This window comes from Ambystoma mexicanum, chromosome 8 (assembly GCF_040938575.1).
Source record: "Ambystoma mexicanum isolate Mex_15411 chromosome 8, UKY_AmexF1_1, whole genome shotgun sequence".
Lineage (NCBI taxonomy): Eukaryota > Metazoa > Chordata > Amphibia > Caudata > Ambystomatidae > Ambystoma > Ambystoma mexicanum.
The window spans coordinates 503,667,581-503,685,197 of NC_090929.1; the positions used below are offsets into that span (position 1 = coordinate 503,667,581).

Sequence of the window (17,617 nt, forward strand, 5' to 3'; positions counted from 1 at the left end):
AAAGCGCTCCACATTTTAAAACAGAATATGATACAATAAAAATGGTTAAACATTTAGACAATTAAATCCAGACAGCGATCATTCGGGGTGTTGAAGAAGATGGAATTTCAAGGAAGCACGGAAAAGAAAGTAAACAGTGATAGATTGAAGTGCGACTGGAAGAGCATTCCAGTTGAGGGGAGAAAGAAGCTGAAAGGATCGGAAGCAAGACTGGGCACATGGAGGACGAAGAACCACAAGTTTAAAAAGAGAGGAAGACCGGAGAGAACGGGTCGGGGTGTAGAAAGATAAAAGCACAAAGAGGTAGTTATGCGGAAGTCCATAGAGGGATTTGAAGACGAGGCAGAGAAAGTGAAATTTTATTTGAGAGTAGAAGGGAAGCCAACCAAGTGTTGCAAGAAAGGAGGAAATAGAGTCTCGATTGGGAAGAAGACAAAGTAAACTAATAGAAGAGTTAAAGATGGACTTTAGTGGGGCAAGACGAGAGCTTGGAAGACCAAAGAGAGTAGTACAACAGAAAAAGAGTTGAGAGAAAATCAGTGAGGAGATTAGGAGTTTAGATGCCTGGAAGGTGAGGAAGAGGCGAGCTTTACGGTTGTTATAAAGATGAAAACGACATGAGCGGGAGGTGAGAGAAATATGGTGAGAGAAGGAAAGATTGGAATCAAAGTGGAGACCAAAATTACAAGCACTAGTAGAGATTGGAAGATTAGAGGGAGGGAAAGATATGAACAGGGGTGGAGGAAGGGGGAGAGTGTTAGCAGGGAAGAACAGAACCTCTGTCTTCTCTGTATTAAGAGTGAGAAAGTGAGAAGACATCCAAGATTTAATAGCGGTAAGACAGGCTGTGAGGGTGTGGTGGATTTCAGGAGTAAAGGAAGAGAAAGATAAAAAAAGGTGAGTATCATCAGTGTAAAAGTGATGTGGAAGACCAAAAGAAGAGATAACAGCCGTGAGTTGTGAAGTGTGCAATGAAAAAAGGAAGGGGCCTAAGACTGACCCTTGGGGTACCCATGGTCAGAGAAAGATGTAGAGAGAAAGATGTAGAGAGAAAGATGTAGAGGTTTTGTCTTCCCATGAGACAGAGAAAGTCTGATTGGAAAGATAAGAGCTAAACCAAGATAGAACAGAACCCTTAAGACCAAAAGAAGAGAGTGAGGACAGGAGCAAAGAATGATCCACGGAGTCAAATGCAGCAGATAAATCAAGAAGAATGAGAAAGGAAGAATGTTTAGCATATCGGGCTGAGAAAAGGGAGTCGAGGACAGAGATCAGGGCAGTTTCAGTAGAGTGAAGGGGACGAAAGCCAGATTGAAATCGAGGAAGAAGAGAGAGATCAGTAACAAAAGTTGAGCTCTGAGAATAGACAAAACGCTCTAGGAGCTTAGAGAGATAGGGTAGAAGAGAGATAGAATCGAAATTGGAAACCATCAGAGGATTAGCTGTGGGTTTTTTTAAGATGGGAATAATTGTTGCATATTTAATGAAAACAGGAAAGACAGAAGTAGAGAGGCAGGTGTTAAAGAAGGAGACACGATAGGGAATTAGAAGAGGATAGACCTTAGGTATGAGAACAGAGGGAATTGGATCGTTAAGGGTAGCAGTAGGGTGGGCGTTATTAAGTAGGAAAAGAACATCAGTGTTAGAAATAAGAGCGAGGTGAGAGATAGAGGCAGAAGGGGTAGAAAAAGAGGGAGATGGTGTGCCCAGAGGAAGGGAGTGTTCAATATCTTGACAGAGGGAGAAAACCTTTGATGAGAAGAAATGGGCGAAGTCAAGAGTGGAGACAGTGGAGTTAAGAGAGTGATCGGGTGTGGGTGGAGAGAGAAGGCATGCGAGAGTTTGAAAAAGAGGCCTAGGGTAGGCAGATTGAGTGTGAAAAAGATCAGATAAGTAGACAGTCGTCATAGCAGAGAGTAGACAGTCGTCATAGAGAGTGTGATAAGAGTAATAGGAGGAGTGATCAGGTCCATATTTGGATTTGAACATATACTAAGATACAGAAAAAGGGATTTATGACCCTCTTGATAGTGGCTTGGTTGGCGATTGCACATCATTGGAAACAACGGACACCCACGACCCAGGACTGGTTACAGAAAGTCTGGAACTTTGTTTCTCTGTCATGGATACCGTATAAGATTCAGGGGAATCAGGATATGTTTAACCAAGATTGGGGATCAGTGTTGACATATTTGCAAAGTGACTATATGGTGCAATGTCGCATGTACAAAATTAGGGTACTGGAAATAATAGGTGCCTAACAGAACTCATGAAAAAAAGAGCAGGAATAGTCTCCACTTCTGGTGAGCGGGTGGAGTGAGAGAGGGAAGAGCGTGGGGGTATTGATAACGCATTTGTTGTCTTGTGCAATCTATGAAAATGTATAAAAATATGTTGAAACAATACTAATATTTTGCAGTAAGCACTGAAGTGTTTATTTCTACCTATGGACATATTCTACTATTGTGGAATGGCAAATGCCATAATGTCATAAGGGGTTGGTTTTTTCCTACCAGCAATATTTTCTGGAACTGTTGGGGTGACTAGTACGAACCATGTTTATCCATAACTATAACTAATTTTAACTTTCGTTCATTTGTTCAAGTCCATGATTATTCATGGTTATCCAAACTCTTCAGTATGAGGGACAAGCATGTATGTGCAAGATACCGTGGACATCCACCACTTCCAGCACCCATCCCGTCCCTTTCGTCTGCATATCCAGACTACACTGAAAGCAGATTGCCCAGGGACTGTATGTGGTGCGAGTTCTGTGTGGATCATCAGCTGAGATGAGATGCATACACTGGATACATACCTCGAAGACAATGACATATGTGTTGCGATCCTTTCTAGTAAAGGGATGTTAAAATGACTTACCTTAAATAAAGTTATTTTAGATAGCTGCAAAGATTCTTCACAGAGATTCTTCATCATCCGAAATCCGCCTAGGAAGCAATCAGGTTTGGAAACCTTTTCAGTGGACACGAGGTGGTGCTCCTTGTTGGCTCCATCATTGCTCCTTGGCTTCCTCTCGTGCCAGAGGGGTGGACATGCCTATTTATACGCAAAGCTACCAGTGCGATCTGACCTATATTTTAATCTTTTGAATTTAGGCACTCACAAAGAATAACAGAACTCTCACTGGTTGAAACATGTTTTAAATAGAGAGTATTTTCAAAAGTGCTGACTTATTTGGTGGGGTGGGAGGGTATGCGATGAGTAATCTGTGGAAGGAATAATTGTCGAACAGGATATTAAATTATGCCTCCTATTATAACGATTTGTATGTATATTGGCCTACGCCAAGCTGCTTAAAATTGTACGCGAATAACTCTCTACGGCAAGGTCTTGACCTTAGAAATTGATGTAAGCCACCATCTTGAATCAAGCCTCCATTTTAGGTTAGAACCGCCATTTTGGGGTTTTTGTACAAAGTCACCCTGCAATCTAAAATGGCTGTCTCATGTGCCCTTGTTCTTGCCTTAACCTCTCCAACCTCTGTAGGAGAGTTAATGTCCAACCTGCCTTCAGGCTACATGTTAGGGTCATGTAGACCTTGTCCTTTGTTGACCTCGGGAGCAGGGGATTACTTGAATTAGCAATGTTAAACTACAAGTATACAAGAACAGTAATGCTATCCAAATATAATATGTGAAACATTTGTTTGGTCTGTATTAAAACATCATGTAAATTAAAGTAAAGAATAATGGAGTGTGTTAGTAAATATATTCAAAAGTAAACCGCATGCACAAGATATGTAAATTAGGAAAGTGAACCTGGCGCGACCCTAGCCCAATGTATAATTAACCTGTAAGAGGCTGGACATCATTTTACAAATTGTATAAATGCGTCGATGTCCATCTAGGAAATTCTGTTCACTGCTCACATTGAACCCTGCTGGTGGTCTCTGTGATGTATTGACGGCCAAATAGCTATTTGTGTACTTTGTTGAATACTGTTCAGTTTTGTAATAAAGATTCTGGGAATCTTTACAAGCCCGTGTCAGTGTATTTTCCTTTGCTTGGTGTAACAGCCGTAATATTGTATTTTTCCTGATTCCACAGATGGCGCCCGGATAGGCACCCTCAAGATTGACTTTGTCTCGTTGAAGGTTGGCTCGGCTATCGGACCAAGATTGCCAACAGAAACGGCCACTCTAGACGAGAAGCGAATTCCTCGAAGAAACTGCACGATCCGATCCCTGGACGGTGAGCTGTAGCCCGAGACGACGTCTTGACGAGGGTCCATATATTTGAGGTGGGTAAATTTGCCGAAAATCACCAGACACGTGGGTCCTTAGCATTGTCCTTAGTAACCCGATCGGGCCTCCCAGTCCTTTGGTCAGGTGAATCGTGCCCCGATTCTTAATCTAACCCTGACAATTTGAATTTGGAGCATTGTACTCGCAAGCACAATTATTTAACCAGGTAACACCAGAACTTTGATATGCCTGGGAAATTGTCTGCCTGCTTAAGGGCATTATTCCGCAGCGACAGACAATCTTTGGAAGATAGCCGTCCCGCACCACAGGAGGGGTCGCCGGAATGTACTATGTACTGTAAGAAAGGCTTTGGTAGTACAGCATTTAATGACATTTGGCACAGACAAACCAGACATAATTCTAATCTTCGGTGGCCAACCAATGGTAGTTTTGATATCCCTCGTATAGAATATTTAGAGTCTGTATTAGTAAAGAAAAAGGCTAGACCTGCAGCATTTGTTGCGTTGCACAGTTGGAAAACAGAAGCTTTGCAGCAACAAAAGAGTAGAGAGAAACACATGCGTAGACATATGACAGGTGTCGAAAAGGCACGGTTATATGATCAAAATAAAAAATTGGAGTCAGTTAGGAACACGGACAGGGCGTTTCAATTAGGCATTCAGAAAATCTACTCTTCAAAAGATTTTCATACGTCAGATGAATTGATTAATAAACTTTTGCATGAACGAAGGCCCGATGCCTCCGCGCCACCTCCGTACGTCCCTCCTCCTGGCGCTTTGCCCCTTCCTGTTGTAGTTCCCCCTCCTATAGTTCCTCCGGTCCTCCCTGCTGTTCTTCCTGTTGTTCTTCCAGCCGTCGCCCCTTTGCCTGCCCCCTTGCCTTCACCTGTTGTTATTCAGAATGTGCCTACTCTTCCTCTTCCAAGTGATTCTGCATCCCTTGTAGTAGACCAGGGAGCAAGACCAAGGGTTGTGACTCGTAATACTGTGTCCCCAGGCAAAAAGAGTGAATTGACTGCTTGGGCTAAACATTGTATGGAGAAGGGTGAACAAGCTGATGTTTTTTCCACACTCGAAAATTTAAAAGATATTCCTGAGAAAAATGTTTTTATCGAAGGATTAGGGACTCATTTGAGTATAATGTGGAATAGACTTAATGATGTAGATTTCCCACAAGGGTTACGGGATTTGAACGCCTTAGCGTTGTCCAGAGATACTGCGGAGAAGGTATATGAGCATGTTGAGAGGATTTTTGAGTATAGGAAGGAGTTGGAAGAGTTACAGAATGAGGAAGCAGATGGTGGTAGTTTAGGTATTATGTACTTACAGAAACAGTTTTCTCCTCGTCGAGAATTAAAAGGAGAGGAAGCGCGAATTTGTATAAAGGATGCGATAAGATGGATTTCGGATATGTCGATAACTCCAGATGAAGTATATGACACATATAGTCAGTATACGTTAGAAATGCAAAAGAAAGTGATACAGGTGATGGTAGAGCACCTGCAGAATGAGTGTGTAAGAAGAAAGATTTGTTGTCCCGCAGAATTGTTGAGTGTTTATAAGAGAGCCTTTTCGATTGATACTTCTTCGACTGCCTTAGCGCTTGATTTGGCTCTGTTGCTTAGTAAGCGTTCGGAGCTGCCTACTTCTCAGTTGCCTATGAGAGAGATCCCTCCGAAATTTGTCCCGAAAGTTGAGATTGCGTCCTATGCTGGACGAGGAATAGTTGACGGAGAAATTCCTGCACATTACGTTTCACAGTTTGTTCACATCCCGTTTTCAAGACAGGAAGTGAACACCATAAAGCAATCTATTCCCGATATGAGAAAGAATCCGACCGGATTCTATAAAGAAATAGAGTCGGTCTTACAGTCGTCTGTATTCACTTTAAGTGATATTGACTTATTATTTCCCGTACTCCTGCCAGTTGATTTGTGGAAACAGATTAGGACTATAGATGACATACCTGGGTTGGGAGATACATGGGATAACATGGTTAGGCTAGACAGAGAAAGACCAGCTGGTGAACGACCACCTCAAGTGATATTAACCTTGCCTGATAGAATTATTGTAAAATTGAAAACTATGGTTCCAGAAAAAAGAATCATTTGGGACAAGCTTACGGCCTGTGTCCAAGGAAAGTCTGAGGGTGCTACCGATTTCTTCAATCGGTTCGAGCAGGTATTCTCAGATTTCAGTGGACAAGACTTAGGCACAGAGTCAGGGAAAAGGTTGTTTGTCGACAAATTTGTACGTAGATTGCTGCCTGACATCCAGTAACAGATTATGTCTTCTGAAAGCGCTTGGCAGGCGAAGTCTCAATCAGAAGTACTGCATATGGCTCAGTACTATGAAAATCGTGTAAATACTGAAAAGGAAAAACTTGAGAAAAAAAAGGGTGACCTGAAAACTAAAGTTTTATTACAGCAGATTGTTAGAAACCCTAGAGGGGGTAATCAATTTAGAGGTCAGTACATTCCACGGGGAAGTGCGCCCTTGGCTCCGGTAACCATTAACCAGTGTGCCTATTGCCGGCAGGAAGGCCACTGGCGCGCACAATGTCCGACCTTACAGCAAAGGTCATTTGGGAACATGGGTAGACGATCCAGAGGTCGCCCAGGTGCAGGGGGCCCTGGCAGAGGTCAGTTTACACCAGAATCACAGCAACCTCCTTCACAAGATAAGCAAGTTTTGAATGTGGATAATAGAAAATTTTTGATCACCCTTCTGCCGCGTACCTCTCTGAAGAGCTTCCTTTTGATAATGTTCTGTTTCGCTAGGATTGCCTAAGCAGGATTTGGAACCTACGCCTATTCCCGTTCATCAGAAAGGCCCCTACGTTGAGATGGCGGTGGGGAATAGGAAGCATCTATTTTTAGTAGATACGGGAGCACAGAAATGTTCCATTGATCATTCACGGTTCCAAATATTCCCCTGTCAGGGCAATCCAACGTTTCCGTAGGGTTTTCAGGCACACCTGTAGTTTGTCCGGTCTCTTTGCCTGTACCGATAACACTGGGTCCCTTCACAGAACAGTGTCCATTTCTACTTACCACAAACTGTGGGGAGAACTTGCTGGGGCTAAATTTGTTGAAGGCATTGCATGCAGTAATACATTGTTCTCCGGACGGAATTCGGCTAACAATTTCACATCAGCAATCTCTCGCCTCTCAGTTTTTGACTCGACCTTTACCGCCAGAATTTAGTAATGTTCCAGAATGCTTATGGGCAATTGATGATAATGATGTGGGCATTCTTCAAATTGAACCTGTTCAAATTATTTTGAAACATGGAGTAAAATTGCCTCGCATCCCGCAATATAAGATCTCAGTTGAAGGCGAACAGGCTTTGATATGAATAGTTTCTGATTTTGTACATCGTGGAGTAATTGAGAGGATTACGGGTAGCATATGTAACAGCCCCATTTTGCCAGTATACAAAAAAGGTGATAATGCGATTCCCTTTCGTTTTATAATTGATTTACGCGCTATTAACACAATTGTGGCTCCTCAATTTCCTATCGTACCTGATGTTACAACGATACTAACCATGATTCCGGCTTCTGCCACTCATTTTAGCGTTGTTGATCTTAAAAACGCGTTTTTCAGTATTCCCATAGACAAGGATAGCAGGTATTTGTTTGCGTTTACCCTAGGTGGACGCTCGTTTACATTCACTCGTGCACCACAAGGGTACACTGAGAGTCCAAGTATTTATAGTAGGGCATTGAAAGAGCAGCTTGATACCCTCGAGTTGCCTACTACTTGCACATTACTGCAGTATGTAGATGACCTCCTCTTGGCTGCTGATTCTGAGAGCTCCTGTAAATAAGGCACCGTGTTGTTGCTTTGTCATCTAGCAAAACATGGCCACAAAGCTTCACTTAAAAAATTCCAATATTGTTGTCAGGAGGTCGCCTATTTAGGCTATCTCCTGTCAAAGGAGGGAAGACGGTTGACACCTGAACGAATAAAGACCATTTCTGGCATGTCTGTCCCAAATATGCAAAAGGAAGTTAGAGGCTTCTTATTGTAGATTGTGGATCCCTAACTTTTCATTAACAATCAAACCAATGCTGGCTTTGACAAAGAAGGACATTTCTTTGCCATTGCCATGGACTTTGGAACACCAGATTGCATTTGATTTGCTCAAATCCGTGCTGTGTTCAGCGCCGGTTTTAGGAACTCCGAATTATGACAAGGCCTTTGTATTGTTTGTGCATGAACGTGATGGATGTGCTTTGGCTGTGTTAACGCAGGAACATGGAGGGAAGAATAGGCCGTGCTGCTACTATTCCTCCACCCTTGATCCTGTAGCATGCGCTTTGCCAAGATATTTGCGTGCTGTGCTGCTGCTGCTGCGTCTGTAAACAGAGTGAGGGAATGGTCCTGGGTCATGCGTTAACCCTAATGGTACCTCACTTTGTAGATATTCTATTGAATAGAACTCAAACGCAACACCTCTCTTCTGCACGATTGATAAGATATGAACCAATCTTGTTTGCCCCCCACATTCAAATTCAGAGGTGTTGTGTATTAAATCCGGCTGAACTTTTACCTGTCTCGCAAGATACTGTTGATGGTGACGATACGTCACACGATTGCCTTTATATGACAGAACAAGAGACTAAAGGCAGAATCGACCTGAAAGACATGCCTTTGAATAGCCCACAAGGAGAGCTATTTTGTGATGGCTCTTGTTTTAAACTTCCAGACAGTACATCCACAGCTGCTTATGCTGTTACTACTTCAAGCACGGTTGTGGAAACTAAAAGAATTATGCATAACTCTGCGCAGGCCGCAGAAATTATAGCGTTAACTCGAGCTTGTGAACTTTCTGAAGGGCTTACAGTGAATATATATACTGATAGTCAGTATGTCTTTGGGGTGGCCCACAATTTCGGTAGACTTTGGAAAGAACGAGGTTTCTTGACCTCGCACGGAACGAAAATCCAGCATGGCACTTTAACAGTGAGATTACTTTCAGCACTTGCACCCCCTGTTCAGTTAGCTATCATAAAATGTTCAGCACATCAAAAGGTTACAGATGATGTAGGAAAAGGGAATGCTTTCGCCGATCAGATAGCTAAACACACTGCCACCGATTTCAGTTCAGAAATGTATGCTGTAAAAGAAATTGTAAATGTTTGCACTTTGGGTGAAAGTATCGATGCTGTAAAAGATATTCAAGCAGATGCTACCATAGAGGAAACTAAGAGATGGATCGAGGGTGCAGGGAGATTGGATGACGATGGGTGTTGGGTAGACAATATTGAAGGGAAATGGTTACTCCCTGACACCTACATTACAATGATGGTTATTATGGCTCATGGTCCGACACATGTTTGTGCGTGAAAATTGACAAAAATGCTACACAATGTATGGGCCAATGATAAGATTTTCAAAATTGCGGAGCATTTTGTCCAGAACTGCATGGTTTGCTTGCAGCACAATGTAGGAAAAGGTACCTCGACTCCTAGAGGAAGTTTCGCTCCACCTTCTGTCCCGTTTGAGGTTATTCACTTTGATTTTATTGAAATGGAACGGTGTAACAATCTTAAATATGTATTGGTTGTTATTTGTGCCTTTAGTAAGTTGGTTGAGGCCTTCCCGGTTAGAGATGCAACGACCATAACCACGGCAAAAACTCTGTTGAAAGAGTTTTTTCCTAGGTTTGGGCTGCCGAGAGTCATCTGGTCAGATAATGGGCCACACTTTATTGCCACTGTAATCCTACAAATTTGCAAAGGATTACAGATTGACAAGCAGTTCCATTCAGCTAGACATGCCCAAAGTGCCGGATTAGTGGAAAGGCACAAAGGCATTATAAAGAACAAACTCACTAAAACGTGTGCTGGCACCAAGCTAAAATGGCCGGACGCCTTACCGATCGTGTTACTGTCGATGAGAACAACCCCTCAAACTCAGACTGGGCTCTCTCCCTTTGAGCTGGTAATGGGGAGACCTGCTAATATTTGGGGTATGCCAAAAAGTCGCTCATTACGGGATATAGAAAATGTGCTTCTTTCAGATTACTGTAACCAGTTGACTAAAAATCTGTTTTTAATTTATCACCAGGTGCAAGAGGCATTACCTGTGCGCTACGAGGGTCCTGGTCACAGTTTACGACCGGGGGACTGGATCCTCACAAATGTTTTTTGAGAGGTCGTCTTGCCTTGCACCTCGGTGGAGGGGTCCCTACCAAGTCCTGCTAGTCACCCAGACTGCTGTGCGGGTAGCGGGTCGTAAACACTGGATCCATGCGACGCACACCAAACGGATCCCACAGCCCGTGCCATACGATACAGAAGACACAGAATCCCTTCCCACTGCTGTAACTGGCATGCCTGAAACAGCAACAACCAACAAGGGAGAATCGGAGCTCGCTTCAGAATCCGCAAGGCCAGACAAAACGGCCATCTTGTCTCCGCACTCCCCAACAGTGGAACTTCCGGATCAATCCTTTTCTGATCCCATTTCCGTCCATTCGCCACTTCCAGGAGGAAGTGACGACACTTTGTTCTCACCAGAAACTGCAAAATATAATTTGCGCCCAAGGAAGTAAACGTACAGCATGGTCTGACTGTGCGATTGAGAAAAACATTTGAGGGCTTGCCTTTTTGGCCCGACTGTGTGGGAAGATTCTGTTTGCTAAGGGTTGTGGGAAAGACATTAAGAAGACCGCGACTGGAGTCGCCAGCAAACGAACAATTGGTGTTTTTTCGGTTGAAGACGACAACGCCTGCACCCGCTACGGCCCGTACCAAACTTTTAGATAAACATTTGACTAGCTGAGACAATGATCAAGCATGTAAGGGGACCCCCAAAGTATATTGTTGCCTTTTTGTGATAATTACTGGATTTTTAGTAACTGTTGGGTTTGGGTTATGGTATCTGGAGGAAGCATATCCGTTAGAGGACTTTTTACCTATTGAAAATGTATCTGTTATTCCCACTCCTTCTGTGCAATTGCATACTTTGTCGCCTAGGGATTCTTTGCATAGACGGAACTATCAGAATAATACCCTTTTGTTAATGATGAATGCCACTCATGCAATTTTTAATAAGACCAATTGCTGGATCTGTACACATCTACCGCAACATGGGGATAAGGGGCTAGGTTGGTATATTTATCCCTTACCTTTGACAACTGCCTGTTACGCTTCTCTTAGAGCACTATTTTTTGGTCGATGGAAGGACAGCATCTCAGGGAACTTTGATGGTACAAATTAAAATAGTTTTGAAAAGAATGTTTTGATGCACCTGGGATGCTCACTTTTTGCAAATAGAAGTAAGTCAAACGTTGCTTCTGTTAGGCCCTCTGATAGATTGTCTTATCCCTTTCAGTCTTTAATCTCTTTCAAAATGGCTCCTATAGGCAATAAGGATGCCACGCCTCCATCTTATTCTGTTAATCACAGCCCCGATTCAGTATCCTTCTGCATACAGAGGAATGGAACACGGTCAATGAGTAATTTTAGAAAGTGCACCAACGTTGCGAATTTGACTAGTGAAAACAGACCTCTGTACGTAAGCGAACCTGTCTATTTTGGGTTCTCCATGATTTCGCCAACCTATTTCTGGTCGTGGTACTTTTCATCGCCGACCCTTTCATCGCCAACATTTTTATTTTTATTTTATTTTTTTATTTATGGGGGAGCTGCGCCTCCCCAAACCCCCCCTACTTAAATAATCATACCCCAACCCGCACAAACACCTCCTAAAAAAAAAAAAGTTAAAATAAAAATGTTGGCGATGAAAGGATCGGCGATGAAAAGTACCACGACCAAAAATAGGTCGGCGAAATGCGTGTATACCCTATTTTGTTTGCGGTAATATGGCATTTCCATGGTTGCCCAGGGATTGGCAAGGAACATGTTATTTAGGGATTCTATTACCTGGGGTATTTATTGCCAGTACTGTAGAAATTTCGAAGACTCGTCCACAACGAGGTGTAAAAGGGGATACTCCAGCGCAAACTCTAGGAGATATTATGAAATCCTTTGTGCCATTTTTTGGGCAAATTACGAATTCAGAAGATATCAGGGGACTAGCGAAAGTATTGGAGAGAACCATCAACCGGACCACTGACATACTTTATAATATGACTTTAGAGCAGAGAGCAATAAGATTAGTGGCTCTTCAGAACCGGATGGCAATAGATGTCATCCTGGCAGAGCGAGGAGGAGTATGTAAATTAGTGGGGTCCGCTTGCTGCGTTTACGTATCAGACTCCTCTCCGACTATCTCTAGGGCTGTCCAAAATCTACATGTTCTTAGTTCAGAAGTACATGTTCCTGAGGGAAACTGGGAACTTGGTACATGGTTTTGGGACCTCCTACGGTCATGGGGATGGAAGTTGTTTTCGGCCCTGCTGATTATCTTGGGAAGTTTTCTGTTTCTTTGTTGTTGTATACAGTGTCTCCCTGGTATATGCTCAGTGTTAGGGGGATGTTGCGCGCAAGCAACAAGTGTATTAGGGCATAAAATATACGCCCCAAAGAAGGTTTCCAAAGAGTATGTGTTGAAAGAAACTCTGGTGTCAGATCTAATGGCAATAGATATGTCCGACAATTATTCGGGGTGTATGGACGATGACGTATGGAGTTACTTGCAAACAGATCAGAAGTAGTGTTAGCACTTGGCATAGGCCAAAAGGAGGGTTTGTCGAACTGGATATTAAATTATGCCTCCTATTATATCGATTTGTATCTATATTGGCCTACGCTAAGATGCTTAAAATTGTACGCAAATAACTCTCTACAGCAAGTTCTTGACCTTAGAAATTGATGTAAGCCGCCATCTTGAATCAAGCCTCCATTTTAGGTTAGAACCGCCATTTTGGGGTTTTTGTACAAAGTCACCCTGTAATCTAAAATGGCCGTCTCATGTGCCCTTGTTCTTGCCTTGACCTCTCCAACCTCTGTAGGAGAGTTAATGTCCAACCAGCCTTCAGGCTACATGTTAGGGTCATGTAGACCTTGTCCTTTGTTGACCTCGGGAGCAGGGGATTACTTGAATTAGCAATGTTAAACTACAAGTATACAAGAACAGTAATGCTATCCGAATATAATATGTGAAACATTTGTTTGGTCTCTATTAAAACATCATGTAAAGAGTGTAAATGTTAAATTAAAGAATAATGGAGTGTGTTAGTAAATATATTCAAAAGTACACTGCATGCACGAGATATGTAAATTAGGAAAGTGAACCTGGCGCGGCCCTAGCCCAGTGTATAATTAACCTGTAAGAGGCTGGACATCATTTTACAAATTGTATAAATGTGTCGATGTCCAGCTAGGAAATTCTGTTCACTGCTCACATTGAACCCTGCTGGTGGTCTCTGTGATGTATTGACGGCCAAATAGCTATTTGTGTACTTTGTTGAATACTGTTCAGTTTTGTAATAAAGATTCTGGGAATCTTTACAAGCCCGTGTCGGTGTATTTTCCTTTGCTTGGTGTAACAGCCGTAACATTGTATTTTTCCTGATTCCACATAATCAGATCTGCAATTAAGTAATTTGGCCTTCTAATGGATTCATTCCTCCAATAGATTCTGCATGCTATAAATGAATGGCCAAGTCATGGCATAAAAACGGAGGTGGAAGCAGTCAGAGGATCATGAAACCAAGACATTTTGGAGCATTGTCCCACCCAAGCGCTTTGGAACTGTACCCTACACCAGGGTTCCCTGCTTTCCCACGTAGACCAGGGAAGAAACCACTGTATGTATGCAAAGCAGACTATGTGGGTAGTTTCACTGTTAATTTTACTTAATTTGTTTAATTAATTTAACCTACATTTGAGGTTTCAATAATTAGAACAATATTCCAATTAGTACTGTTGTTGCCACCACCTTCCCCCAAGTCTCATATACACCACCGGAATATAGTGTAAACTTGTATTTTCTAAATAATGTATTTCCATTATAATGTATTTCCATTAAAAAGAGTAGGCAGGGCCCGGTTAGATATTTGGGGGTGAAAATGATGGAAACCACAAACAAGATAGTTGGGGCAAACCATCCCCCGCTGATGAGACAAATTAAAGAGGCTCTTGTAAGGTGGAGGGGGCTATATGTGTCCTGGCTGTGAAGAATTGCTATTGTGAAGATGAACATCCTCCCACGATTGCCATATTTATTTCAAGCGATCCCCCTGCCAATCTATGGGGAAGATGAGGAAGGATGTTCAGGAGAACATAATGGGCTTCATTTGGAATGGGAACGAGAAGAAACCCTGAAAAGGGAGGAACATTCTATTTAAAGGTAAATGACAGGGAGGAGTGGGATGTCCCAGTGTGGTGAGGTACTTCCAGGCAGCACAACTGAGAGCCTTGGCAGAATGAGGGAGGGTAAAACCAGAAATATTGGGTGATCATGGAACAGGCAGTGCCAGGAGATCACCTCTGGAAAATACCCTGGATGAGAAAGAAGGTAAAGACCTAGAGGGCTTATGGAGAACCCAATCGCTGGGAACTCCATGGGTATCTGGGACAGGCTGAACAGGAGCCTCAGACTAGCTCAGTGGCTATCGCCACAGACCCCACTTATCCGGAATCCTGCATTCCCGCCAGGAATGGATTACGGCAGGTTTAAACGATGCATAGAGGGAGAGATAAGGGAGATTGGGGACCTCTACGAGGAAACTCGACTCAAAACATTTGACAGTTGCTGAAAGGAATATGACCTGGTAAGGGCAGATCTCTATGCTTACCAGCAGCTAAAACACTGAGTGACTGTTTCAGAGGTAATAGAAGGGCCCACAAGGGAATTGACAGAATGGGGAAAATGATCAGTCAGTGAGAATAACAGGGGCTGATTTCGGCCATCTACAAAATCTTGTCAGAATAGGAGGGGCATGAGAACTGGGCAATGCTGAATAGGTGGGAGGCAGGGCTGAGTAGGACATTTACAGATAAGGAATTGGATATGCCTTGGGGGGATGGTATAGCCGATAGACCTCAGTGCAGCACCGCGAGCTGCAGTACAAGTTGTTACACAGATGGCACTATACTCCAGAGAAACTTCACAAGATGTATAACTCTCACTCACTGCTGTGCTGGAGGGAATGTGGGGGGGAGCAAGGGAACATATTTGGTGAGGGTGCCCACAGCTCAAACACTTTTGGCAGGAGGTTAAGTCGAAGGTGGGTGGGATACTGGGGTTCGACAAAGAAACGGATGGGGCCATGGCACTCTTGAACATACCACCAAGTGGGGATCTTCGGATGGGAGGCTGAGCGGGACATCTGTGGGCCAACCTTTTAATGAGTGCTAGACGCTGCCTAGTGAAACAGTGGAAGCAGAAGGACCCGCCGTCTATTATACAATGGTACTACGCAATATGGAATTTTGTCGATGTGGAAGCGCTGACAGCAGTAGTGCGAGGGCAATGGGGAGGTTTGGAAAAGTTTGGTTGCCCTTTCTTATGTACTCAAGGACTATACTCACTTATACATCCCAAAGAGATTGAGGACACTTGGAATTTTTCCGGAGGAAAAGGAATGAGCCAGAGAGGGGAAGGTATAGAGAGTTAGCCATCTCTAGAATAGTAGGGGGAGGGCATCAGAAGGTAGGGGGGTTGTAATCGTTATTTATTAAGCAGTTATTGTTGGGCAACTTGTTTGTTGGTACGATGATTTGGAGAAAATTGTGTATATGATGTGAGATTACATTTGTTATTGTTCATATGCTTATAAAGATTTGGTTGAAGAGAAAATAAGAGTAGGCAGGAGGTATGACAGGCGGAATTAAATGTTTTTCTTCCTTCTCACTAGGGGTACGATAAAGGGCTGATAACTTTGCCCCATTGAATGGCATGGAGGAGGATATGGTGCGCTCGTTCAGAGGCCCTTTTTCACCCATTTGTGCAAATCAGGGGGCATTTCTGTGCATGTAAACGCTCCTCCTGAATTCACAAAGCCGATGCACTTTTAAATGCGCAGAAAACGAAGACATCCCCCTGCACCTGTGTGGAATAGCACAGGAGGTGTGCCATTGAATGACAGGGTCTTTCGTGACCCGGTCTTGAAATTCTTTTTGAGTGTAACTTGCATTTCTACTCCTCAAACAGGTATAGACATGCGTTTTTGTTTTCATTGCGTTTCACCAGCAACCGAGTGGTTGCTGTCGTACTTTAGCAGCACATTCAAGACACTAACGTATGCAAGGGGGCTGGCCAGCACATCTTTGCGCTAATGTCCAGTTGCACCACAAATGCACAGGTCACCTTTAAAAATAAGTTGACCTGCTAATTTCTGTGATGAGAGCAAATGAGAGAAGTGCATCCTCTGCACATTGTGAATTTGCGCTAATTTTTTCGAAGATGACCCAGGGTTTCAGCTACCATAACCCTGTGTTTGTTGGCCTTCGGAACTTGCTAGAGCCAGGCCACAGAGGTTATATAAACAACGATAACTGACAGAAAAAAACACACAATTCTAATTAGGTTGCCTGAAGGGAGCTGTCGGAGTTCTCGTCTCAGTAGAATCGTGCCACACTGGGCCTGCACACCTGGGATCAAACTGTTGTTCAGCAGGGAGTCCCCAGGGTCTATTGTTGAAGAGAATCAGCCACAAACATTGAATTATCTAGGAACATCCATGAATGTCGTATTTCGCCCTTATTCGTGTTCTTCTATTGGGTCACATACTTTACAATTAACCTTTAGCAATAAAAGGAAAACGTGAATGCATGTAAAGCCTCTTTTCCTTGTATATATTGTATACCCTTTCATAACGCACGCAGTTTCAGTTTACACCCGCGTTCCATCCCTAAAAGCATAAAATAGTGAACTTCCAGTAAGCGAGGTGTAGTGAGGCAAATACAGTCTCCAGCAGAAGGTCTATATTTTTGCAACCTTATTGCACACTGGGGCTGCAGAGGAAGGCTGCGACTGGACAGAAAGCACTTGTTCCTGCAAGACCTAATGAAGGGGGGTTTGTGGATCTTTTTAGTGGCCACAGGGCTGTCAGGAGCCTTGCACATCACCAGATAAAACGAGGAAACCTCCTCTGAAGGCTACTTCAGGGAAGTCCATCTCAAGTAAAGTGTCTATCCAGTAAAGCCAGTCCTCAACCTCAAGGCTGACTCAGAAGCGATGTCTGTAACACTTACTTCAATATTCTCCAGTTAATAGATACTATCAGTGTCGCCATCATATTCACTAAAAGCAAAATTTGGCCAGAAAAGGAAACCACCCGGAATGGACGAGTTGTTGGTTTGGGCATTGGCCTAGATGCCGGCTTGTGCCCATTGGACCGCCAGTGCTGAAACGTCCTCAAGCTGGGGCCTCTAATCCAGTCCCAGCAATCTGAGATGCTGGAGGTAGCACTAAGATTGGCTGCAGAAGCAGCAATGGTGGGAAGAACGATCCAGGAGGAGTAAGGTGGT

General features: G+C 43.3%; 1 protein-coding gene across 3 annotated transcripts in view; it reads right to left on the reverse strand.

Annotated features, from left to right (window-relative positions):
* The window catches only part of CFAP74 (cilia and flagella associated protein 74), a 2,332,202-nt gene that overhangs the window by 303,432 nt on the left and 2,011,153 nt on the right, over positions 1-17,617 (reverse strand). The window lies entirely within an intron of this gene.